The sequence below is a fragment of the Corythoichthys intestinalis genome, chromosome 13, assembly GCF_030265065.1.
Source record: "Corythoichthys intestinalis isolate RoL2023-P3 chromosome 13, ASM3026506v1, whole genome shotgun sequence".
Classification (NCBI taxonomy): Eukaryota; Metazoa; Chordata; class Actinopteri; order Syngnathiformes; family Syngnathidae; genus Corythoichthys; species Corythoichthys intestinalis.
Genome location: NC_080407.1, coordinates 56,018,221 through 56,045,305, shown reverse-complemented (window position 1 = coordinate 56,045,305; position 27,085 = coordinate 56,018,221).

Genomic DNA, 27,085 nt, shown 5'->3' with positions numbered 1-27,085 from the left:
TCCGTCTTGTGTCTTATCTTTCCATTCCAACATTAATTTACAGAAAAATATGGCATATTTTAGAGATGGTTTGGATTGCAATTAATTACGATTAATTCATTTTTAAGCTTAAAAATTTTTTATCGTTTGACCGCCCTACTTATGACTATGTCATGTTACATAAAAGTGATACAATTAGCACCGAGTGCCAATAAGCCGCGCTGAGCGTCGTCAGCCATCTGTCATTTTAATTGCAGACTGGCGCTATGCTGGAGCGGGCCAGTCAATCAATGTGCACCCCCTGGTGTGACGGCAAAACCCTCTTTGAAGAGTGTTAAGGTGCATCAAAACAGGTGTAAAAAGTTTGGTAAAGCACTGTGGATTTCAAAACATACAGTGCTGGCCAAAAGTATTGGTATCCCTGCAATTCTGTCAGATAATGCTCAATTTCTCCCAGAAAATGATTGCAATTAAAAATACTTTGGTAGTAATATCTACATTAATTTTGCTTGCAATTAAAAAACAGAAAAGAGAATGGGGGAAAAAAATGAAATCAATATCATTTTACACAAAACTCCAAAAAAGGGCCAGACAAACTATTGGCACCCTTTGGAAAAATCATATGATGCTTCTCTAATTTGTGTAATTAGCAGCCCCTGGTACTTACCTATGGCACATAACAGCTGGTGGCAATAACTAAGTCACACTTGCAGCCAGTTAAAATGGTTTAAAGTTGACTTAACCTCTGTCCTGTGTCCTTGTGCGTACCACATTGAGCATGGAGAAAAGAAAGAAGACCAAAGAACTGTCTGAGGACTTGTGAGGAAGCATGGGCAATCTCAAGGCTACAAGTCCATCTCCAAAGACCTGAATGGTCCTGTGTCTACCGTGCGCAGTGTCATCAATAAGTGTAAAGCCCACGGTTCTGTGGCTAACCTCCCTAGATGTGGACATTAAAAAAAACGGATGAGAGATTTCAACAAAAGACTGAGTGGATGGTGGATAAAGAACCTCGACTAACATCCAAACAAGTTCAAACTGTCCCGCAGTCCAAGGGTACAACAGTGTCAACCCGTACAATTCGTCGGCGTCTGAATGAAAAGGGACTCTAGACCCCACTTCCGACCCAAAGACATAAAAAAAGCCAGGCTGGAATTTGCCAAAACTTACCTGAGAGAGCCAAAAACTTTTTGGAATAATGTCCTCTGGTCAGATGTGACAAAAGCAGAGCTTTTTGGGAAAAGGCATCAACATAGATTTTACAGGAGGCGTTCAAAGAAAAGAACACGGTCCCCACAGTCAAATTTGGCGGACATTCCCTGATGTTTTGGGGTTGCTTTGCTGCCTCTGGCACTGGACTGCTTGACCGTGTGCATGGCATGATGAAGTCTAAAGACGACCAACAAATTTTGCAGCATAATGTAGGGCCCATCGTAAGAAAGCTGGGTCTCCCTCAGAGGTCATGGGTCTTCCAGCAGGACAATGACACTTCAAAAAGCACTTGAAAATGGTTTTAGAGAACGTACTGGAGACTTCTAAAGTGGCCAGACCTGAATCCCATAGAACACCTGTGGAGAGATCTGAAAATGGCGCCATTCAAATCTGGAGCAGTTGGCCAAAGAAGTATGGTCGAAAATTCCAGCAGAGCATTGTAAGAACCTCATTGATGGATACCCGAAGCGCTTGTTCGCAGTTATTTTGTCGAAAGGTTGTGCTACCAAGTATTAGGCTGAGGGGGCCAATACTTTTGTCCGGCCCATTTTTGGAGTTTTGTGTAAAATGATAATGATTTCACATTTGTTTCATTCTCGTTTGTGTTTTGTCATTGCAAGCAAGCAGTTGAGGTTCTTTATCCACCATCCGCACAGTCTTTCATTATAATCCGTCGTCAATTTTCATTTTCCGTCCACATCTAGGGAGGTTAGCCACAGTGCCGTGGACTTTACACTAATTGATGACACTGCGCACGGTAGACACGGGAACATTCGGGTCCTTGGAGATGGACTTGTAGCCTTGAGAGTGCCCATGTTTCCTCACAATTTTGCTTTTCAAGTCCTCAGACAGTTCTTTGGTCTTTCTTTTCTCCATGCTCATGATGGTACACACAAGGATATAGGACAGAGGTTGAGTCAACTTTAATCCATTTTAACTGGCTGCAAGTCTGATTTAGTTACTGGCACAGGAAAGTAACAGGTCCTGTTAATTACACCAATTAGAGAAGCATCACATGACTTTTCAAAGGGTGGCACCACATTTGTCCGGCCCATTTTTGAAGTTTTGTGTAAAATGATCATTTTTCCCCCCATTCTCTTTTGTGTTTTTTTCATTGCAAGCAAAATAAATGAAGCTATTACGACCCATGCAATCATGAGCATTATCTGACAGAATTGCAGGGGTGCTAATACTTTTGGCCAGCAGTGGAGAAACAAACCATACATTGACAAAACATTTACCATCGTCACGGTAACATAATGCAAACAAACTAATCCCAATTAGCATGGATGCTAGTGTAGTTTGAAACCTTTCAACATTCGCAACTGTAATCTTGGGAAATGCTCTCCAAACGAAAATCAATAAACGCAGGTGTGCCGTTTTCCCAAGCGGGGGAAAAAATGTTCTAAAAGAAAAAAAATCCTCCAAAGGTTAACGTGTGTTCTGCGGAGCCCGGGGGGGACGCAAGGCAAGCGGGTATGGTCAGGAAGATCTTTGGCATTTCAGCCTTTCTTGGATTTGACGCAACACGCCGTGACATGGCCGAGGCTTTACAGAGAACCAATGCGTTTGGGGGAAGGAAAAAAAAAAAAAAAAGTCTTGTTCCTCTAAAAATATCAATTCGACTTCCAGTAAAGGGGGAGTAAATGTTTTGAATTTGACAGACAAAAACATTGAGTAAACGTCGATATAATAAAGCCTTTTAGGAGGTTCTTTCTGATGATGTTTCTGTCGCAAATATTGAATAAACAGTTGGGAAATGTTGAGGTAATTATCGAGGGTTGATTGATTAAATATTTGCTTGATTGAATATTTGCTTGTGCTCATATATACCATAAATAATACATAATGCCATATTTTTCTCTTATTGATATAACCAGTAAATGATTATTTCTTGCTATACTAGGTTCTAGTACAATGTTTAAGTGTTACAAAGAGTAAAGAGGGTCGGGATGACAACTGCCTTGCTTCATGGCCGCATCATTGCGTAACTAGACCTTCCGAGACATCTTCAGCACCTGGACTTTCGTCTAGACCTTCGAGGACAATTTTCCATTCGAGGACATCTTCCATGGCCGCAGCGTTGCATAACTGAAGTGTCTGGGTCATTTTGACCGTTGTTTACATGTGCCTTTGCTTACATACGTGTATTTAGTTAGTTCCACCCACATGCTCACACATAGCCAACCAAAATCACATGGGTGTCTCCAGCTTGCTCTCCCCTCCCTCAGTGCGGCACCCTTTCTGTGTTAGGACAAACCCCTAAATAAAAATAGCAAGGAGGGTTTTTCCTTAGATCAATTTTGGGGACTATACAGCGTAATCTAGCATTCCTCTGGCTAGTCCCTCTTTTGCTCTCCTTGGCCAAGAAAACTGAGTGTCTTCTCTCCTTATTTTTGGGTAATTTTACATATGTCTACCTAAGGGTCTATTTTTGAACTTGACACTAAAACTAGAAGAAATTAGAATGAGTGCGTGAGTTTTCATCAACAAAATCTAGACAAACACATTTTGAAATGACTAAAACATAACAAAGACTACCGTATTTTTCGGACTACAAATCGCACCTGAGTATAAGTCGCACCAGCCATGAAACGCCCGACGAAGAGGAAAAAAACATAAGTCGCACCGGAGTATAAGTCGCATTTTTGGGGGATAAAATCCAACACATAGAACAGATATGTCATCTTGAAAGGGAATATAATATTAAAATTAGGGCTGTCAAACGATTAGAATTTTTAATCGAGTTAATCACAGCTTAAAAATAAATTAATCGTAATTAATGGCAAATCAAACCATCTCTAAAATATGCCATATTTTTCTGTAAATTATTGTTGGAATGGAAAGATAAGACACAATATGGATATATGCAGTCAACATACTGTACATAAATACTGTATTTGTTTATAGAACAATAAATCCACAAATGGCATTATTAACATTCTTTCTGTTAAAGGGATCAGTTTTATTGCTTTACGATATATATGTATATAAAGAAAAGTCAATTACATGCAATGACACTTTTTGGGCACCAAGGGGGGGCCTGGACCCCCTGCCCTCCCCATAAAATCTGTTTATGATCCAAGCTAACGCGGAATGGATTCTCCCGTTCTTTCTCCTGGATCATTTACTTCGACCTGTTGTTTATCTCGGTTAAATTACAGTCCAGATTGTAAAGGTCACGGATGGCAGTACCTCGTGAGCGACGCCACGCGAAGAAGCCGTCGCCCGCCCGGGCTCCTCGGAACACAGGAGGTGACGGACAGCGTGAGGGCGTTGATGGACAGCTATCAGTTAACTGGGGCTGAAAGGGCAAGTGTATTTAAGTGAGCCCCCGCCAGGGGTCGGCGGCAGCGTGAAGCGCGCCTCCCATCACTTAAATGGAACATCAAGGGCGAGATTAGCGGCCCGTCGGTAGTGTCAAAGAGCGGAAGCTGACTTGAAGTTTGTTTTCCGGGGAATCTGTCATAATTGTCTTCGAGGCCTTCCGGCCAATCTCTACATTTTACAAATGTCACCGGAATGTAGCGGAAAGGGCAGTAGATCCGCCCTCTCGTCGGTCCGGCGCGTCTGCCGGCGACGCCGACGGATTTGACAAAGCGTTCCGTCCAAATGGCTGAGACAAACATCGTATTTATCATTACGTACTCAAGCGTGTTCGTACGGTAATAGCGACTGCATTTAATGTGAAATCGCTATAGAGGCTTTACAAGAACAGAGATTTAGCTAGCAAAGATACTGTATTGGCCCGAATATAAGACTGTGTTTTTTGCATTGAAATAAGACAAACTAAATGGCCAAGAATGGTGTTCATGGGAGGACTCCACGGAGGAAGCCACTGCTGTCTAAAAAAAAAAAAAAAACATTGTTGCCCGTTTAATATTCGCAAAAAGGCACTTGGACACTCCACAGACGTTTTGGCAAAATATTTTGTAGACTGATGAAACCAAAGTTGAATTGTTTGGGAGTAACACACAACGTCGTGTGTGGAAGAAAATTGGAACAGCTCACCAACATCAACACCTGATGGAGGGAGCATCATGATTTGGGGCTGTTTGCTGCCTCAGGGCCTGGACAACTTGCAATCATTAATGACAGAATGAATTCAAAAGTTTTGCAAGAAAACCTGAGGCCGTCTGTCAGACAGTTGAAGCTAAGAAGAGGATGGATGCTGCAACAAGACAATGATCCAAAACACAGAAGTAAATCAACTTCAGAAGAACAAAATACACGTTCTGGAGTGGCCAAGTCAAAAGTCCAGACTTAAAGCACCAGCACTTTTGTAGAGAAGAATGGGCTGACGTTAGTCCTCATCGATGCACCAGACAGATCTGCAGTTACAGGAAGCGTCTGGTTGAAGTTATTGCTGCCAAAAAATATGAAAACCTATACATGTTTGGGTGGTTTTAGTCAAACAGATGTTGTTTTTTCATCTGTGTGATTTTGACAAAGATCAGATCACATTTGATGTGAGAAATTCCAAAAGGTTCAGATACTTTATCGTACCACGGTATAAGCAGTAACCATATGGGTTGCCTGGGTTTTAATGCCGTTTATTGTTCAAGATAGAATATTGACATTATAGCGGGAAAACAGTGGGAGTATCTAAATATCTATAATTCCGTATTGGCCCGAATATAAGACGGTGTTTTTTTGCATTGAAATAAGACTGGAAAAGAGGGGGTCGTTTTATATTCGCAGTCTAGACATTATATACCCATTCACGACGCTAGATGGCGCCAGATATCATTGAAGCGATGGTCTGTCATGACAGATCTCAGCTACTCTCAAGTTTAACCAGTTTGCATTATTTTTCCTGATTCAGATTTGTTTCAAGACTTCAGTTAGTTAGACTTCACTTTGATGGTTAATGCAGTTATTGCAATTTTGTTGTTTTATCACAATTGCACTTTAGTTGACATATTCAAATGTTCAGATATTAAGATTTGAATGAAGCAAAATAACATGCATTTTCTCTCAAATATATTGTTAGAATCATTTGTTGTACTGTAATTATTTTCTGTATAAAAATGAATTTGGTGTTCAAAAACTTGAGTCTTGAAAAACAGGGGGTCGTCTTATAATCAGGGCATTCTTATATTCGGGCCATCTAAATAGACGTAACAAAACTTAAGGTAGATTTGTTCAACGTTAAGCTGCTATCAACGATGGGGAGATGACTTCGATGATGGAGCGCATATCATCCTTCTTCCATTTGCTATGAATTGAAATGTCGCTAGTAGACGTCCAATCCATTTGAACCGGGAAGGTCGGCGGCTAAAATCGCTGCCCGTCAATGACAGCCAATGAGTTAAATGCTAACATCCTTTGGTATCGTGTGACGAGTGTTTTTGTCCTTTAAGGCTGCTGTGGTGAAAGAAAATGAAAGGTAGAAACGGGCTTTGGTGGTAAATGTTAAAATTAGCATACTGCGGAATGTTACAAAAGAGGATTTGATCGTTTTTTAATCGGAATTTTAATGAAGCATAATCACACTGGTCATTTGCAAAAGTACTGTTACTAAGAGGAGGCCTAATTTAGCAGATTTACCACTAAATACATCTAGTGTTTCTTATAAAAACATTGACCTTTGGGGGAAAAAACTCAAATGGGAAACATACGGTTTTTATTGATCTGGTGCATTTGCATGAACTAACCACGGGTAAACCGCGACAGGTTCTCGGCTACATGTCTCCATAGCAACAACTTGTCATCTGCGCTAAGGTAGCCTCAGTAATTATGACAAAATTTAACGCTGTCTGCGGATCACGTTCACACTTGGCTCACCTGGACCTCTTTCAATGCCTTGACAGTTCAAATTCCAATCTACACCAGTATTGTTAAGGCTTCAGATCAATAGCAGGCAGCAGATATTGATGCAAACTTGGCTAGAATATTTTGGGAAGAAAGATCATTCCAAAAGCAGAGCTAATTTCAGATGTTTTCGGCATGCGGCGCAGACCACAATCACGCGTCATAATTGGCCGTGACGTGTCGCTCAAATCATCCGGCAATTACACCGTTAGCCGCCCTGGGGAATGAAAGACCGTCAGGAAACATAACGCGAAAATTTGATGTAGGTGAAATCGATCTCACCTTTGGAAATAAAAAATTGCCGGGTTGCTGCTTTAGAAACCCTTTCCTAACCTGTGTTGTAGATTTGCAAAAATGACAAACAGCGCAGGCCAACTTTGAAGCCGGTTCTGGATTTCCTTAAAATGTCATACTTGCTGCTATGTCATACCCTTATCCTCACTCTTAGACGTCTATTATTGATTGTAGCAGGGCTGCAAAATGAATTCTTTTGCGGTAATAGCCATAAGCGGATTTTATGGGGGGGGGGGCAGGGGGTCCAAGCAAAAAAAACATTTTTATAATGGGTCGACATTATTTTTCGAGCACCTTAGACAGTCATTTGCTTTGCATATAATTTAAAATACATATATATACAGTATATTAGAGAAAAAACAATTTTAATGATTTTTTTTTCTTTGATTGAAAAATGTTTATTTTGATTGAAGCAACTTTTTGGGGGATTTAATCATTTAGACACAAATGTCCTACTCATAATATGGCCCAAACACACAAAGGATTGCTTCAATCAAAGAAATCTTTTTCAATGAAAATGTATGTGTTCAAATGCAAATTTTTCAAATATTTTATCGCATTCAAAAACGTTTTTCTATTATTTAAATTTTTTAGAATTCCCCTCAAGAATGATGGGATACAAACATCGTCAAGTTATTATTTTAAATATTCTTGTAAGTTAATTTTATTGCTGACACTGCGTTTGGGGTAATCAACATGTTGTGCCCCCCTGCCCCAAAAGTCATACTCCGCCTATGCTAATAGCGTACCGCACGACTGTGACGTCGCCATCGTAACGCGGATGTGGGACCTTATAGACACGCCCTCACATGCAATCCATGTTATTTCTGCTTGTTTTCTCCGGTAATCTTTCAAAAAAGAACATGTCGATCAAACGCTGCTGCTGCTATGGAACTTGTAGAAACGACTCTAGACATTACGACATATGAAGGATGTTTTCTTTATACTGTCCTAAAACCAAAAACTCGGAGGAAAAAACGTGAAGAATGGATCAACCTGCACGGACGTCCAAAAGCCCAATTTAACACCGGGAAGGTGAAGCCATTCACATGTCATCTGCAGTAAACATTTTGTTGGGGGCCACGGTCCTACAGAGGACGAAGAAGTAAGCCATTTTTTAGCGTGTCGTTTTTGCCGTGCTGCTTCTGTCTGACAAAGAATTAAAATGGTATCTGACTGCCACTGTTACCTTTTCTGTTGTAAAAAAAACAACTTTAGTAAGAGGGAAGCGTAAATAATAAAGATTTGTTATCAATGAAAAAATGTAAAGTGTTCGTTGGCTGTCGCTGAGTAGATTTGCGATCGCTGCAAAAAAATGTAAATTGCCCCGAAGAACGGTCATAGACGAAACACAACTGGAGGATACAAAATATAAGAAAGGCAGGGCATATGGTGGTAAAGGATGGATTGTTCAAACAGGATAATGTCACTGTCAGTGGTGTAAGGCAATGCGCACAAGAAAAAAAAAGCTAATTCTGGATCAAGTCGGCTCTTTTTCAGCCCTCGACACTCAAGTCATCTCGTTAACTGAACATTTGTATGTTCTTCCACATCTTTACCAGCGAATTTGGCACCAGGGACATCATTTTCAGACAGAATTGCTAGGTTTAGCTCAGTAAACATGTCGTTCGTACATGCATTTACTATTAAGGGACAAACGGGAGGTTGACCCGCCTAGCAACAATTGCTAACGTCATGAATATTAATGAGCAAAAGTGACTTGCTGCTTGCGGTATGCCATTGCCAGGCTATCCGCTATGCTAATTGGCATCACTTGACAGGGGATAAATAACAATTAACGCCGAGATAATTGAGACGAGTGTGGGCAGCCACCCTCACCCTGCGTGTCGGACGAGTAGAAAATGCTTTTTGGGTCACATTATTCATCGGTTCTGAGGTGACACGATTTTTCAAATGAATGCAGCCAACGAGTTAAAAGCCAGGCAACGCCGCTCAATTAGGGCGTACAGCTGAGGCGTCACATTTGCCATTTGGATACGGCGGCGTTATCAAAAGGTCTTCTTATTACAGTGCATCTGGACACGACAATGTCACGCTCCAAAGCGGCTACGTCCATAAATATCACTTTTAACACAGCCGCGTAAAAGCATCGCATCAACAACACTCGCATTTTACAACGAAAACAATCAGATGCATCAATACAGACGCCGCTTGTGAATCAAACCAGTGAGCACAAGGCTGGATTTTTTCCAATTACAAAACGCCATGAGATTATAGAGGAGTTCCAAAAAAATCGATTATTACATGCATCGCGATTAGACACGTGACGATTCGATTACGATTCATAAAGGCTCAAAAACAATGATTTTAGCTCATAACTTTATGACATGAACAATGGCAAGCTACTAGTTTATTTTTTGATTACAAATTTTACAAATTTTATTAAAACGAAAACATTAAGAGGGGTTTTAATACAAAATTTCTATAACTTGTACTAACATTTATCTTTTAAGAACTACAAGTCTTTCTCTACATGGGTCCCTTTAACAGAATGTTAATAATGTTAATGCTATCTTGATTTATTGTTATAATAAACAAATACAGTACTTATGTACTGTATGTTGAATGTATATATCAGTCTTGCGTCTTATCTTTCCATTCCGACAATTTACAGAAAAATAACGCATATATTATAAATGGTTTCAATTGCGATTAATTACGAGTAATTAATTTTTAAGCTGTGATTAACTCGATTAAAAAATTGAATCGTTTGACAGCCCTAACTATTGATTAGTAATGTACGATGCATCGATAATCCTGATAACCGTGATCATCGTTCAAGAATCGAATCGTAGTATCCTGAATCGTAATCGAATCGAATCGTGGGGTGCCTAAGATGGCACACCCCTATTAGACTACATGGAGTCTTTCGTTGCCATTGATAAAATCAGTAAAATAATTCATTGCGTTTAAGAGCCTCGTGATTGGACGTTCGTTATAGTCAAGAGTTCACGAACAAATAAACTGTATACGCTCATAAATCCATCCGACGATCAGCAGCGGCCAACGAATGGACCGCATTAGCGTCGTGCGCGCGAACCCTCTGACAGCGTGACGGCTGGTGGATCCAGTCAGCCGCCTCTTTGATTGCTTTGTCTAAATGTTTTATGAAATCAAGATGAAATTTAATCAAGACCCGCCGGCGTGAAGCGCCGATTCACCCCGAAACGGCCTACCAACGGTTTTGATTTATCGGAGACGCCGAGGGGGCCGCAAAGGTGATATGTGCCCGAGTGGCAACAGTTGAAGGTCAAACGGCAGCAGTGGGACTCGAGGTCGTCATTTTCATTTTTTTTCCACGACTGCCACCGCGATTGTGATGCATTACAGTGCTGGCCAAAAGTATTGGCATCCCAAATTCTGTCAGATAATGCTCAATTTCTCCAAGAAAATGATTGCAATTACAAATGCTTTGGTAGTAATATCTTCATTGAATAGGCTTGCAATAAAAAAAAATAAAATAATCATTATCATTTTACACAAAACCCCCAAAATTGGCCAGACAAAAGTGTTGGCACCCTTTGAAAAATCATGTGATGCTTCTCTAATTTCTGTATTTAACAGCACGTTACTTACCCGTGGCACATACAGTAACAGGTGGTGGCAATAACTAATTCAAACTTGCAGCCAGTTAAAATGGATTAAAGTAGACTCAACCTCTGCCCTGTGTCCTTGTGTGTACCACATTGAGCATGGAGAAAAGGACAAAGACCAAAGAACTGTCTGAGGACTTGAGAAGCAAATTTGTGAGAAAGCATGGGCAATCTCAAGGCTACAAGTCCATCTCCAAACACCTGTGTCTACCGTGCGCAGTGTCATCAATAAGTGTAAAGCCCACAGTACTGTGGTTAACCTCCCTAGAAGAGGACGGAAAAGAAAAATTGACCACAGATTTCAACGAAAGATTATGCAGATGGTGGATAAAGAACCTCGACTAACATCCAAACAAGTTCAAGCTGTCCCGCAGTCCGAGGGTACAACAGCGTCAATCCATACTATTCGTCGGCGTCTGAATGAAAACGGACTCTATGGTAGGAAGACCGCACTTCTGACCCAAAGACATAAAAAAAGCCAGGCTGGAGTTTGCCAAAACTTACCTGAGAAAGCCAAAAACGTTTTGGAAGAATGTTTTCTGGTCAGATGTGACAAAAGCAGAACTTTTTGGGAAAAGGCATCAACATAGAGTTTACAGGAGGCCTTCAAAGAAAAGAACAGGGTCCCCACAGTCAAACATGGCGGAGGCTCTCTGATGTTTTGGGGTTGCTTTGCTGCCTCTGGCACTGGACTGCTTGACCGCGTGCATGGCATTATCAAGTCTGAAGACGACCAACAAATTTTGCAGCATAATGTAGAAAGCTGGGTCGCCCTCAGAGGTCATGGGTCTTCCGGCAGGACAATGACCCAAAAGAACTAGAAAATGGTTTGAAAGAAAGTACTGGAGTCTTCCAAAGTTGCCAGACCTGAATCCCATAAGACACCTGTAGAGAGATCTGAAAATGGCACCCTTCAAATCTCAGAGACCTGGAGCAGTTGGCCAAAGAAGAATGGTCTAAAATTCCAGCAGAAACTCATTGCTGGATACTGGAAGCGGTTGTTTGCCGTTATTTCATCTAAATGTTGTGCTACCAAGTATTACACTGAGGATGCCATTACTTTTGTCCGCCTCATTTTAGGACTTTTGTGTAAAATGATAAAATGAAGAAATGACTACTAAAGCATTTGTAATTGCAATCATTTTCTAGGAGAAATGGAGCATTTTCTGACAGAATTGCTGGGGTGCCAATACTCTTGCCCAGCACTGTATGTATCAAGGCGCTGTAGCCGTCAATATGAAGGCGACGCTTTAGCGACAGCTTTGTTTTTCAATCACGGATGAATGACCTTAAAAGTTACAATTTGTCTTAACGTGGGAGATTCGATTCTATCTCTTGCAGTGCCATTGACGATCGCCGTCCAATCGCGCCTCTCTTCATCCTTCTGCTACGAGTTTATCACTAGGAGACATTTGTTGCATAGCCCTCCCATAGGCAACCAATGCGTTAAAAGCCCATTAGGCAAAGTGCGACTTTTTCCATGCAGCCTGCTTTTATATTCAGCCCACAATGTGACACGCGACACAAAGCCATTTCCTGCTTGTTCCGTAGCCTATTGTGCAGCCTCCTCACAGTTATCTGTCAAAGCCTTCGGCGGGCGCCCTATTATTTTAAGCCATTTGACTGTCCTCGAGCTGGCGTAGCACAGAACTTCCCATCCCGCCACGTGATCAGTCAGATTCCTTTGACAGGGCTATCTAGTAATCTGTCATGTCGGTAATGCTTCTTGTCAGAAAATGGTCTCCGAGCCGAGGTGAGAATGAAAGACCGATAACGGTAACATTTAGGAGTCAATATGTACCCCACTTTAATGCTAGACTGTAGCTGCTGGTGCTAGGTGAAATCCAGCTAACTAGGTGAAAGTGATTACAGTCATGTGAAAAAAATAGGACAACCCATGAAATATTCAGTTAATAAGTATTTAGTCAACCACTAATTGTGCAATTTCTCCCACTTGAAAATATTAGACAGGCCTGTAATTGTCAACATGGGTAAACCTCAACCATGAGAGACAGAATGTGGAAAAAAAAACAGAAAATCACATTGTTTGATTTTTAAAGAATTTATTTGCAAGCCATGGGGGAAAATAAGTATTTGGTCACCTACAAACAAGCAAAATTTCTAACGAGGTCTAACAAGGTCTAACGAGGCTCCACTCGTTACCTGTATTAATGGCACCTGTTTTAACTCATTATCGGTATAAACCAGGGGTCGCGTTAAGCGAATATTTTCCGTCATTGACCGGTTTTTTAAAAACGGTGACGGAAAAAACTGAAGTCCATCTGTCATTTTGACAGGTTGCAATTCACACCCCAGAGCACAGGGTGGCGAGTGAGCATATTAACTAGCTATTTTCTCTTGATGCATGACGTCGTTGGCCTTACTGGGAAAAATGTCAAGGCAACTGAGTGTCCGAAGTTTCTTCAAAAAGACCCAAAACGACGATAGTGTTGATAAAAGAGGTGAAAAAAGAGGGACTGCAGAAACGGGCACGCAATTCAAGTCCATGCGCACCAGGAGGAAGGTGTGAGACTGCGTTCAGGCCACAGCAGGTGAACTGTTAATTTCATTGTTCCATATGTAGTGTAGTCTACCTACTGGGGCCACAGTCAGCTGTTTTTGTCACTGCGGAGAAAAAGTTACATATTCATCTGCTTGATGTGTGATGGCACGGTGGGGATTCTCTGCTAAGCTTGTTCGGACAGAATATTAATTAAAAATGAATGAAAACTAAATACTATTGAATATGTCATTATTATCATTTAAAAAATTTAAGTGACAGGTAAAAATAGATTATGACCGGATTTTTATGACCCTGTCAGTCAAAATGACAGACGACGAAAAAGTCTAGCGCAACCTCTGGGTATAAAAGACACCTGTCCACAACCTCAGTCAGTCACACTCCAAACTCCACTATGGCCAAGACCAAAGAGCCGTCAAAGGACACCAGAGACAAAATTGTAGACCTGCACCAGGCTGGGAAGACTGAATCTGCAATACGTAAAACGCTTGGTGTAAAGAAATCAACTGTGGGACTAATTATTAGAAAATGGAAGACATACAAGACCACTGATAATCTCCCTCGATCTGGGGATCCATGCAAGATCTCACCCTGTGGCGTCAAAATGATCACAAGAACAGTTAGCAAAAATCCCAGAAACACACGGGGGGACCTAGTGAATGACCTACAGAGAGCTGGGACCACAGTAACTAAGGCTACTATCAGTAACACATTGCGCCGCCAGGGCGCATTTATTTTTATTGATTTGGGTGGATACATGGCCCTCTAGTCTACCTCATTTCACATGGCTGAATCCATCTTCTCCCTGTTAGGACCAACATAAGCCTAATGGTTTTTTTGAATGCCTTCGCAATTCAGATTAAAGGTATATTTAGCCATTTTTTTGTGGGAATATGTGTCTGAGCCATTTGTTAAAAGCATTGTAAAAAAGCGTTAGCATTTTATAGCATTTAAGATGGCAGACTTTTGCTATGTAAGTTAGCTTTGCTGTACATAGATACTCATTTAAAAAAGATTTTTATTCCTTTTGAGGCTCAGCTCATGTAAATTTCTTTTATATTCCTTATCCGGTTACTCGAATATTCGTAGTTCATCGATTAATCGACTACTAACATAATCGATAGCTGCAGCCTTATTTCAAAAGAACGAACATTCGCAGTCTAAATGGATTGGGCGTCGAGCACCGTCAATGGCAGCCTTAGTTACCTGAGACACTTATGGTGGAAGATTTTGGTAAAGACTTGTTGGTCCCTTTTTTTTTTTCTTCTTTTTTTTTAAAAACATTGACACCTTTTTAAAACGATATCACGATTCTTGGCAGGAGCATATCGAGCACCCTTAGTTAAAACATGAACCGATTTGATATCGGAGTTCCAAGGCAATCAACTTGGATTCCTGGAAAAAAAAAAATCTTGGCAATTTCAATGAACCGATGCGACTTTCGTTTAGGGTTCCTCCATGTCCTTCTGGTTGTAATTAAGAGTCGCAAGATGTATTTGTTTGCATTGATCAGTATCGGTTGTTTACCCGTGTCTCATTGAAAACTCACGCCTTGGATGGTGGCCTGACAAAATGATGGATCAGTTCTTGCATATTGACTGGGAGATCTATAGTCACGCCTCCCTTTGTCCTCGCCGTCAGAGGAGATATTGGCATTTGCCACTCAGGAAGCCGCGCCGCACCCCCTCCGGTTCCGTAAATGCTGATTAGTCAACGGAGCCCTTGCCTGTGGAATAATTCATGTTCAGCATCGGGACAATTGAGCAGAGGCGAGCGTAGAGGGAGAGAGTCGGTCAGAAGGGGGTCTCGAGAAGAGGGGTCGCAGGCGAATCCAGGTTAATGCTTCCCCGTGCTTGTAAACCAGCGTGGGATTTGGTGAAGCTCTAGTTGCCATTGACGGAGCTAGACGTCCAATTTATTTAGACTAGGATCAAGTTAACAGCTCAACGTACCAACGGAAGGAATCTGACCTTTTAGTGAGAACCACGCCAGCCGAACCACAGGTGACCCGGGCTGGCGAGACTGAGACAACCTTGCCAAAAAGCCAAACTCCGCGTGTTCACCTTAGTCTTAATCCCATGTACTGACTCCATTTTGAAAACTGGAAAAAAGCTTCGAAACACAAGTTGACAATTTATTCCGGTCGACATCCATCAAAAGGCAAGGCAAAATGGCGACAGACCCAGGCGAGGATTCAGGGTCATCTGTCATCATATCACAAGTCAACAAAAGGTTCCCAAGAAAACAATGACAACCATTAATTAAACATTGTCTTTTTGAAGGCTCTCACAGAGCAGGCTGTGGGCAGAAAAAGGGTGTGTTTGGTCATTGTTTAGGATAATTATCTGTTTGTGGATTGGACGGGATGATTCGGGAGTTACTGTTGTCAGGGCAACGAGGGTTGTGGATTTTGCCACCTCAGCGCAACGTGAGTGCTGAGAGTTCACTTGTCGGTTGCGGGTTCCTCCTTATCGGATGTTCCTTGTCAAGACAAGATGTCCCGCCATCTGTTCTGGACTGTCCAGAAGAACTGATTGCGAGAATTGGTGGTGCAGATGTGGGCTTGTAGATGTCTTTTCTCATCAGTGTCAACATTGACATTGTTTTTTTTCCACATTCTGTCTCTCATGGTTGAGGTTTACCCATGTTGAAAATTACAGGCCTCTCTAATCTTTTCAAGTAGGAGAACTCGCACAATTGGTGGTTGACTTAATACTTATTTGCCCCAATGTATATGCTTCCCCTAGCTCAGATTATGGAACAGTATGATCACACCTATCATATCACACCTATGCAGATGACACACAACTCTACATTTCTGTGTCCCCGCATGATTATAGTCCCTGAGTAAATAAATTCATCAAATCAATGAATGGATGGATGCGCCAGAACTTTCTCCAGTTAAATGTGGAGAAGACAGAAGTGATCATTTTTGTGCCAAAAAAGGAAAGGTCAAAGATAAGCAGGCACCTTAGCACAATGTCACTTACAGCTATAAATCAAGTCAGAAACCTTGGCGTAATTATTGACTCAGACCTAAAATTTGATAGCCATCTAAAGTCCGTCGCTAAATCTGCTTATTACCACCTAAAAAATATAGCCAGAATGAAGGGGCTTCTGACTCAACAAGACATGGAAAAACGTATGCATGCATTCATTTTCAGCAGATTGGACTATTGCAAGGGTATATTTCCAGGTCTTGATAAGAAATCAGTCAGGAAGCTGCAGCTAGTACAGAATGCTGCAGCCAGAGTCCTCACAAACACAAGGAAACTGGACCACATTACACCCGTTTTGAAACTGTTACACTGGCTTCCAGTGAGTCAAAGGATAGACTATAAAATACTACTGCTCGTCTACAAAGCACTTAATGGCCTTGGACCAAAATACATGCTTGATGTGTTAGATTCCTACGAAACATCTAGACCCCTAAGGTCATCTGGAACCGGTCTCCTGTATGTTCCAAGAACAAGAACCAAGAAGGGTGAGGCAGCATTTAGTTACTATGCTCCTCACCTCTGGAACAAGCTACCTGAAGGTCTGAAGTATGCTCAAACTTCACCTCTGGAACAAGCTACCTGAAGGTCTGAAGTATGCTCAAACTGTTAGCTCCTTTAAATCAGGGCTTAAAATGCTTTTGTTTAGTGCTGCATATCCATAACGGTTTATATATTTCAATCTATTTGCTTTCCATTCCTTTAGTGCTTATCTACATTGCTAAATTCAATTATTAGCAGTAGTAGTAGTATTTTTTTTTTTTTTTAGGGCTGTCAAAATTATCGTGTTAACGGGCGGTAATTAATTTTTTAAATTAATCACGTTAAAATATTTGACGCAATTAACGCACATGCTCCGCTCAAACAGATTGAAATGACAGCACAGTGCAATGCCAACTTGCTACTTGTGTTTTTGGTAGTTTTGTCGCCCTCTGCTGGCGCTTGGGTGCGAATGATTTTATGGGCTTAAGCACCCATGAGCATTGTGTAATTATTGACATCAACAACGGCGGGCTACTAGTTTATTTTTTGATTACATTTTTACAAATTTTATTGATTATATAATAATATTATAAATAATATTGATATATATAATTTTATTTCCTGTTTCGATTGTCTTTGTTTTTACGTTCGATTGATTTGAATGTGATTTTTATGATCTTCATGTGATGTAAAGCCCTTTGAATTGCCTTGTGTTGAATTGTGCTATACAAATAAATTTGCCTTGCCTTTAAACGAGGGTCATTTCGAAAGAGCAGATAAACGGCGACGGCGTCGAAGAAAACAAAAGTTGACTATTTGAATGGCGCAAAAATGACAGGCCTCTTTCCCGAAAAGAAAGTTATCATTTGCCGTTTCCATTTACAGAGAGCTTTTAACCGATTGCGTTATTTAAATAGCCACCCCGACGCACAAAAGCAATTTGAAGCCACGCCGTAAAATATAGCTTTCCGCTTTCAGTCGCCGACACAAATTGTTTTCCAGATGTCAGCTTCTGTCCGCTCGTCAGACGAGCCGCCCTCGCCCTTTCCGACCCGACGTGAATTCGGCGCACTCGCCACTGGCGAAGGGTGCTCTATTTGATTTGAGCTTGGCGGAAAAACAGATTTTTATACGACTGTTGAGATCAATGGCCTCTAATCGTCTGATAGAAAATTCCAATAGCTCCTTGAAAAGTGGTGGGTGCGACTGAAAATCATTCAGATCCTTCACAATATGTGCAGCTTTCCCCACAAGAGCAGAAGCGGCTCATTCCGGCTTGTTTTAAACAGCGCCGTTATATGATTTCCCACTTAGTAAACTTTTGTGTTATTTGTTAGCAGCCAGCCACCCCCGGCAGTGGAAGTTTCAAAAAACGCTGACGGAGGAACTCCGATAAAGGCTTTCAAGTTTCAAATGATGCAACCGTTGCTTTAAAAGCGAGGCACTTAAAAGCTTCTTGGATGTACTCTGCTCCAAATTGAGGTGGCCGATATAGATTTCGTTCAGGCAAAAAAAAAAGCCTTTTGAAACGAAATCGAGTGACCTTTTCTCTACTGGGTATGCTAGCATGTTCCATCCGATCCTGCCCGCTCGGATAGTCGGCACGGTAACGAACCCAAACGTGCTTTAGATCAGTCCAAACAGGAGAGGCGCAAGTGGCCTCTATCGGAGACATCTCTAGGTTCTGATTCAACTTGGCTCCAAAGTACAAAGCTGAAAATCCATTTTAAAGCAATAAAACTGGCCACAGGAGGGCAGTAACGCATGGTAACAACTCGTATCGGACCATGAAAGGAAATGAATGAAGAAAAGTCAGGAAACGGAAGTTGGAAGAAGTATGAAGCGTGAGAAAAATGTGGAGAACGATGTAAAACACAAGGCACATGCCCCACACAAGTTCCCTCGGTGAATTCTGTTATGAGGTAGTGTTCACTACAAAAGAAAGATAAAAAAAAAAAATTAGGGCTGTCAAAATTATTGGGCGGTAATTAGTTTTTTAAATTAATCACGTTAAAATATTTGACGCAATTAACGCACATGCTCCGCTCAAACAGATTAAAATGACAGCAGTGTAATGTCCCATTGTAACTTGTTTTTTGGTGTTTGGCGCCCTCTGCTGGCGCTTGGGTCCAAATGATTTTATGGCTTTCAGCACAATGAGTGAGCATGGTGTAATTATTGACATCAAAAATGGCGGGCTACTAGTTCATTTTTTGATTGAAAATTTTACAAATTTTAATAAAACGAAAACATTAAGAGGGGTTTTGATATAAAATTTCTTTAACTTGTAGTAACATTATCATTTAAGAACTACAAGTCTTTCTATCCATGGATCGCTTTAAGACAATGTTAATAATGTTAATGCCATCTTGTTGATTTATTGTTACAATAAACAAATACAGTACTTATGTACAGTATGTTGAATGTAAATATGTAAATATTTTTTCACATTCAAAAACTTTTTTCTATAACTGAAATTTTTTTTTTTTTTTGATTGAAGTGATTTTTCGTTTGAAAAAATATATTTTTTGTTGGAAATAACTTATTTTTTTGATTGAATAATAAAGACACAAATGTCTGGGCCAAAATGTGGCTCAAACGCAAACCAACATTACTTCAATTGAAAAAGTTGCTTCAATCAAAAAAAATAAAAAATAAAATAAATAAATAAAAATAGCTTTCAAATGCATTTTCTTGAGTTTCAAATTCATTTTTGCATTCAGACACATTTTTTAAATCAAATAATGAAGACACAAATCTCCCTCCATATGGCTCTGCCCAGGGGATACAATTTTTGACTGGGGTAACTACATTGGCACGACACCGGGGTGGGCGTACCATATTCAATGGATGATGATCTTGCCAAAAGTTTAGCCGTCCTAAGCAGCCTGATTTAGAATTCCCCTCAAGAATGATGGGAAACAACAAACGCTCATTTTAAACTTATTATTAAGAAGTTAATTTCATTACTGACACAACGTTTCGGGGTTATCAACATGTTGTGCCCCCCCGGCCCAAAAGTCAAACTCCGCATATAATTTGATATAGTCTTACAGCAAATACATGACTGTCAACGCCACCTTTGAAAATCTAGTATCCGTGATATGCTAAGCTAATCACTAGCCTGCATTAAACACACATTGGCTTTGCGCCACGGATTGAGTTTTACGTCGTGGTAAGACAGATGGTGGTACGAATACCAGATGAGTGACTCCGCCTATGGTAATAGCGTACCGCACGAATTCTATTTAGCGACCATGACGTCGCCATCGTAACGCGGATGTGGGACATTATAGACACGCCCTCACATACAATCCATGTTATTTCTGCTTGTTTTCTCCGGTAATCTTTCAAAAAAGAATATGCCGATCAAACGCTGCTGCTATGGAACTTGTAGAAACGACTCTAGACATTACAACATATGAAGGATGTTTTCTTCATACGTTTGAAGAATGATGGGAAACAAAAAACGCTCATTTTCAACTTATTATTAAGAAGTTAATTTCATTACTGACACTGCGTTTCGGGGTCATCAACATGTTGTGCCCCCCCCGGCCCAAAAGTCAAACTCTGCCTATGATTTGATGTAGTCTAACAGGAAATACATGACTGTCAACGCCACCTTTGAAAATCTAGTATCCGTGATATGCTAAGCTAACCACTAGCCTGCATTAAACACACATTGGCTTTGCGCCACGGATTGAGTTTCACGTTGTGGTTAGACAGATGGTGATACGAATACCAGATGAGTGACTAAGAAAACAATTCCCCTGTTGTTGCTCTTCCCCCTTATCCGTGTGTCTTTTCTCTCGCGACACGTCGTCTTCACGTGGAATACACACATACAGAAAGTGAAAAGCGAGGCCTCTTCACAGTGCGCCGTCGGCATCGGCCTGTCTAAATTGTCCGAGGAGGCGGCGGCGCGTGAAATTGAGTTTAGAACTGAACGCCGAGCGAGGGGGTTACAGAAAACGAGCGCTTGTGTTCCGTATTTCTTTATAATGCGGAAAAAAAGAGTGGCTTCAAGATGTTCAGGGCAGAAATGGCCAGAGTTCCTATTCGTGGCTACTACAAGCAGTGTTGTTAATCTTACATTAAAAAATTAATTACAGTTAAAAATTACTTCTCCCAAAAAGTAATTGCATTAGTAACTCAGTTACCTGAATGTAAGAGTAATTAGTTACTTGGCACTGGTGATAATTTTTATGTTTTTTTTTAATTTTTTTAAATAAAAAAAACAGGCAACACAATGTGAAGTTTAACTCATTTGCTCCCAAAAACGTATAAATACATTCCATTTTTAATTTTTTTAGTGTCCCAAAGACGTATTTATACGTCTTTTACGTTTTTTTTTTTTTTTTTTTTTTTACAAGAGACATCTATGGGTTCTGATTCAATTTAGCTCCAAAGCACAAAGCTGAACATCCATTTTAAAGTAATAAAACTGACCACTGGATGGCTGTAGCCAATTTGGTAAGACTTGCAAACCCGATTCAACGGCAACGAACGGCTGGGCCGCACGGCCAGCGGAAGACGACCGAAAAAAAACACCGTCTTACATTCGGGCCAATATGGTAAATGAATAATTAAATATCAGTGGAAATGGATGCTGCTACACAAGCCCTTTATTATGCTTGTTGTTAACACTTGTTAGGGGTGCACGATATCCATTTTTGAAACTGATATCGATAACTTCCTGCACCTCAAAACCTATAAAGATATCCATAACCGATAATAAATATATAATTTTTAAAATGTTTTTGAACACCTGCAGGTTAAAAAAAAATAGTGGTGTATTCAACATAGATTTGCCTTTGATCTCACCAGATTTTTCATAATGACATGGACAAAACTGCTTTTCACTTCTGCACTGCCCGACAGCTAGCTAAGAATGAATGCACTTCCATAAACCACAAGGCTTGGTCTTTTCTTGCTTTTATGGGAAGACACTCATCTCAAAATTGTGAAAGTACAACAGAAAAATACAATATTCAATACTCAATATACAACAAACTGCACAATACGCTTATGTACACAACTATTATATGTATAGCATAGCACACTAGCTTGAGCTACTAAAGCATTGGCTGGCTTCTATAACACAACAACTTATGAAGTTCTGTGCATATGACCCTTCACCACAGAAGTAAACATATATTGCAAATCCATAGGTTATAGTAAACATAAAATACTTACATATATTTCCAAGGCGGAAACATAACAGAAAGCATTCACGACTGTCAATGCTACCGCTAGACACCGCAATGTGTAAGTGAATGAACCAAACTACTGTAACAAAAAATAGATGCAGTGAATTATTCTGACCAGCAGGTGGGAGTAATGCCCCGCAAATGGTCAACTGATTTCCCATACTAGTGGGTAAACTGTAAAGCCCAGTACATATTATCGGTCCTATTAATAATGTTATTGGATTTATCGGGATGATGTCATAATTCCTATTATCGGACCAATAATTATTGTGCACCAGTAACACTTGTGTATGTAAATCTGAGATTGTTCTTATTTAAGATGCGTTTGTGGCAGCGTGGCAAGTTTTTTTTTTTTTTTCCCAAACATGGGGGTTTTGACACTTGCCGTCATATTTTCGGGATCAAAGCACCGAATGCCGGAACGGCGTTCCGCCTGAAAAGTTCATCCCGGTACGCTGTTCCGCCTCACTTTCACCCCTGCGTAGCACTTTTGTTCCGATCTACTGCGAATGTTGTGACCGCCATGGACGTCGCGCAAGAACCAGTCATTTGATTTCAACCACCAGACGGCCATGGAATACCCTCGCAGTGAATAATATCACCTGCCCGCTTTAATTTGCAAACAATAAATGATTGCCAACTTTAAATCCGCTCTCTTGAGATCTGCTTTTACTGTGTCAGCCTTTGATGAATGCCTTTCTGGCGGATGATGTATGTCTATAGATCGCCAGGGGATAACTGCCGTCTCGAGTAATAGTCTCTCCCGGCTGAACTGGAAAGCATTTTTTCCTGTGTCGATGCGAGGTGTGCTATCCAATGTCGGCGGTTCTTCAGATGCGACGCTAGCGCCCGATGCTAAACGAAGAACGTTCCGGATCGGAGGGCGGCCGCTCTTCACAAAGCCTTTCTGTAATGGACCCCGACGTGGAGTATAAAACACATTAACCGGTAAGCAGGTATGACATTTCAATGACCGCCTTGATTAAGTCTTCCGGCAGGCGGTAATGTGTCTAAAATGAATGTGACGTTCCTGCCGCCAAAGTGTACCGTGATGACTCCCGGTGGTTCTAATTGATGAAGGTTTAATGAAAAGTGTGGGGCGCAAACTTGTGTTTACCATTTTGACTGACAAGCTAAAGCATTATGTGAGCCTAATAGCTGTAATAGACACAATTGGATACTAAAGCGTGGCACCTAACCGCGGGGGACGCTGCTGAAGAAGATGAATGTCTTCTCCTTAGTCTTTCGCGGTTGAATTTTTTCCGACACCGGCGGCCGGCTTCGCGCTCCTCTCGCCTCTACTCCCCCCCCCCCCCTCCATCGTTTCCCGCTAAGCGCCGCCGCTTCACGATACTCCCCGGAGAGCAGCATTGAAGCGGTCGCGGCGTCACCATGGAAACCCTCCTTGTAAGCCCATTTCCAGAGGCAGACACTTGCACATCAATTGGCTGAGACGTGCAGGGGATGATTCTGACCTAAACCCAATTCAGGGCGTTTAAGTCATTTCATCAGATGTGTACTGTACTGAAGACACAACACTAAACTTGAAAAGCACCTCCTCGAACCATTCCCAAACACCCACATAAATATCGCCGTTGACGGTGCTAGACGTCCAATCCATTTGGACTGGGAAGTGAAGGACATAGTACCTCTTCTCGTAGTCAATGTCTACCTGTTTGATTATATTAAGTGTGTTACAATAATGAAATCAGGGAATAGTGTCTTTCCTCGTATTTACCGATCAACTGTTTGTATTACTCTTACACACCCAATATAAAATAAATAGCACTCATAAAACAATTTCAGGAAAACAAGCAGAATATAGGGCATAGGAGATACATGACGCCTTCTTGTCACGGAAGCCCCACGTGTGTGTCATGCAACTGACTGAGCAAGATTGACGTCGACATCTACAAGCTCACGTCTGCACTACCAACTCTCACAATCAGTTCTCCCGGACAGTCCAGAACAAATGGCGGGACCTCCTGACCGGAGAACACCCGATATCCAACTGACAAACTCTAAAAGCCCCTTTGACGCTGAGGAGGCAAAATCCCCAACCCTCGTTGCCCGGACAACAGTAACTCCTGAACCCTCCTGTCCAATCCACAAACAGACATTAATCCTAAACAATGCCAAAACACACCCTTCTTCCTGCCCATGGCCCACACTTGACTGTTGTCAAGAGTCAAGAATCTGCATTTTACAAGGTGATGATGCTGGAACTTTTGTTTGGTTCTGTTACAAAGATGACTGCCTGAAGACATCAAAATTACATCCTTGATGATATGGGGCTGCATATCATGCAAAGGCACTGGGGAGATGGCTATGGTTAAATCGTCAATAAATGCACAAGTTTACGTTGACATTTTAGACAGCTTTATTATCCCTTCAATTGAAAATATGTGTCATTTTCCAAGATGACAATGCATCATGCCAGAGCTAAAACTGTTAAAGCATTCCTTGGAGATTCATCCAGTCAATGTTATGGCCTGCAAACAGCCTACATCTCAACCCTATTGAAAACCTGTGGTGGAAATAATAAAAAAAAAGCCAGAGGTGGTGCTACTAAAAACTAGAGATGTGTTTATTTCTTTGTTTGTTTCTCATGATTCCATATTGTTTTTCCTCAGAATGGAGTGATTCCATATATATTTCCCTTCACTTGCCCTATCAAAGTAACATTTACTGACCGCTATAATGTTTTTTATTCATTTCTTTTAGTGTTTCTGAATGCTAAAGTTTTGCACTTTTGAACTAATTCATTATTTTTTCAAGCTTTTTATCAGAGTTTGTTCCACATGATAAAATGTTTGAGTGAGTGATCGTCCGACACTGGTGATTCCATACTTTTTGTTCGGGGTTGTAAGGTGAATGCGCGGAGTTTGGCCTTTTTGCCGGGTTGTCGGATTTCCGCCGGCCTGGGTCGTTGGAGCTGCGCCAGCGAAGGCCTGGCGGTTCGGCTGGCGTGATTCTGGCAATGTGGATAAAAGGTCAGATTCCTTCAGAAGCATTGTTGGGCACGTTACTTTAAAAAATTAGTTATAGTTACTCACTACTTCTTCCAAAAAGTAACTTAGTAACTGAATTACTCTATAGTAAAAGCATCTAGTTACCAGGGAAAGTAACTATTTCCGTTTCTTTAAAAAGAAGTTGTTGTATGTCAAAGAATTTGAAATGTTCTGAGCAGTATTTGAGTCAGTTGAATAGAGAAGAACAGACAGGTAGTTGTGTTATAGAACCTTGTAATATTAATAGCACCTCACCAGCAACAGATTTATCCTACACTTGAAGTGCAACAAAAATAAACAGTAAGATTTTTCGCCACTAGCTTTGTGGTAGCGTGTGTAGTTGTTAGGTGCTTCAGCAGATTTGAATTGCTTACCACAGATGTCGACAAAAGCTTTGCCCCGGGACATAAATTATACTTTACACGCACGTTCTTTCCTTTAATTTTGACCAACTTGAAATAGTGTTTATATCTCCACCTCGTAAAGGACAAATTTTCCTCTGAATGCTCTGCCATCATATCCCTCTGCATCTGTTTTGCCGCACGTGCTGTTCAAGTTTGTGTGTGAAAACACCAACTCTGATTGGCTTACCATGACACATGACTCTAACCCTCAGCCAATCACAATCACTTCCATCGCATCTATCCAGGGGGTGCATTCAGGTAGCCTTGTCCCCCTACTCCTCCCGTCACCCTCAAAGCGTCTGCCGTCCTCAAGATGGAAGCAGCATTCTTACTGGCCGACAGAGGGGGATGGGAACGAGGCTAGCATTCAGGTGTAGCAAACTCAGAAACGTTAGCAAGCTTTGGAAAGCACTGTCTCATTGAATGAGCAGGGACAAACAGCCTGGAGTCATAAGAAATATGTGCGCTATTCTCGAACCTGGACACACCCCAAGTCTTGGATGACTAACAGAGCAGAGAAGTCGCTACGGCTGGTAGTTTCTTCAATTTATTCAGTTATTATTACGTTATTGTTGCGTTATTATTGTAACGGCGGGAAAAATAATTGGTTACATTACCCTGTTACTGAAAAAATAACACTGTTCAGAAGTGGTCAGTCTTTTACAGTTCATAGACCAATGTTAAATTACTAATGAAATGTCCGACTTCATTTTAGTTCACGGAAAGCTCAAAAGCATCATCGGCGGCGCTTTCAGTCGTTCACAATCATTGATGCGTCATTACTCCCACACCTACTAACAGGCTGAGGTTAAGGTCATCAATATTGGACTCTTGCCACAACTATATTGAGCTTGACACGTGATTGATTTTTCGCTGTCAACTTCCAAAGTGACTCATCACTTTCAGGTGACCTTTTACCAGAGGGGGGAAAAAAATAAAACTCTTAATTGTCAAGTCTTGCAGCGAATTTATAGGATTGATTAATGCGCCAGTCACTTGGCCTCACCTTGATTAATTCTGCAGAAATTGTTATAAGTGCGGCAAACTATTTGGCCTCTGACAAAATTTCAGAAGCTCATTAACGCCACTCGGCGCGCACATTAATTTGCCTGACATTTCTGCTCACCGTCATTGCAGCAATTGCTCGTTTGTAAAGGAGAACAGAGTCGAGCTGACGTTGTTTTACAGACTTACCTCTTCACTCATGTGGTCTCAGTGACACCTGTTCTTAAAACGCATGAACTTCCCCCAAACGTTTCTGTTTGACAAATTTGCTAAACTTACAAAAATAAGTCATGGGCACAGTCGAAGGATTCAATTTAAGAAGTGGACTAGTCACCCTCATCTTGGAGAAAAAACACAGCATTCGACACAAAAATGAAATATGGTCACTGAGTCACCAAGTTATTTATTGCCTGTCAGCCACAGTCATTAACTACATTCTAGTTCTTGTTGCGGATAAACAACACACAGGAAATTCAAACGCTGGAAAACATAATACCGTATTGACCCGAATATAAGACTGTGTTTTTTGCATTGAAATAAGA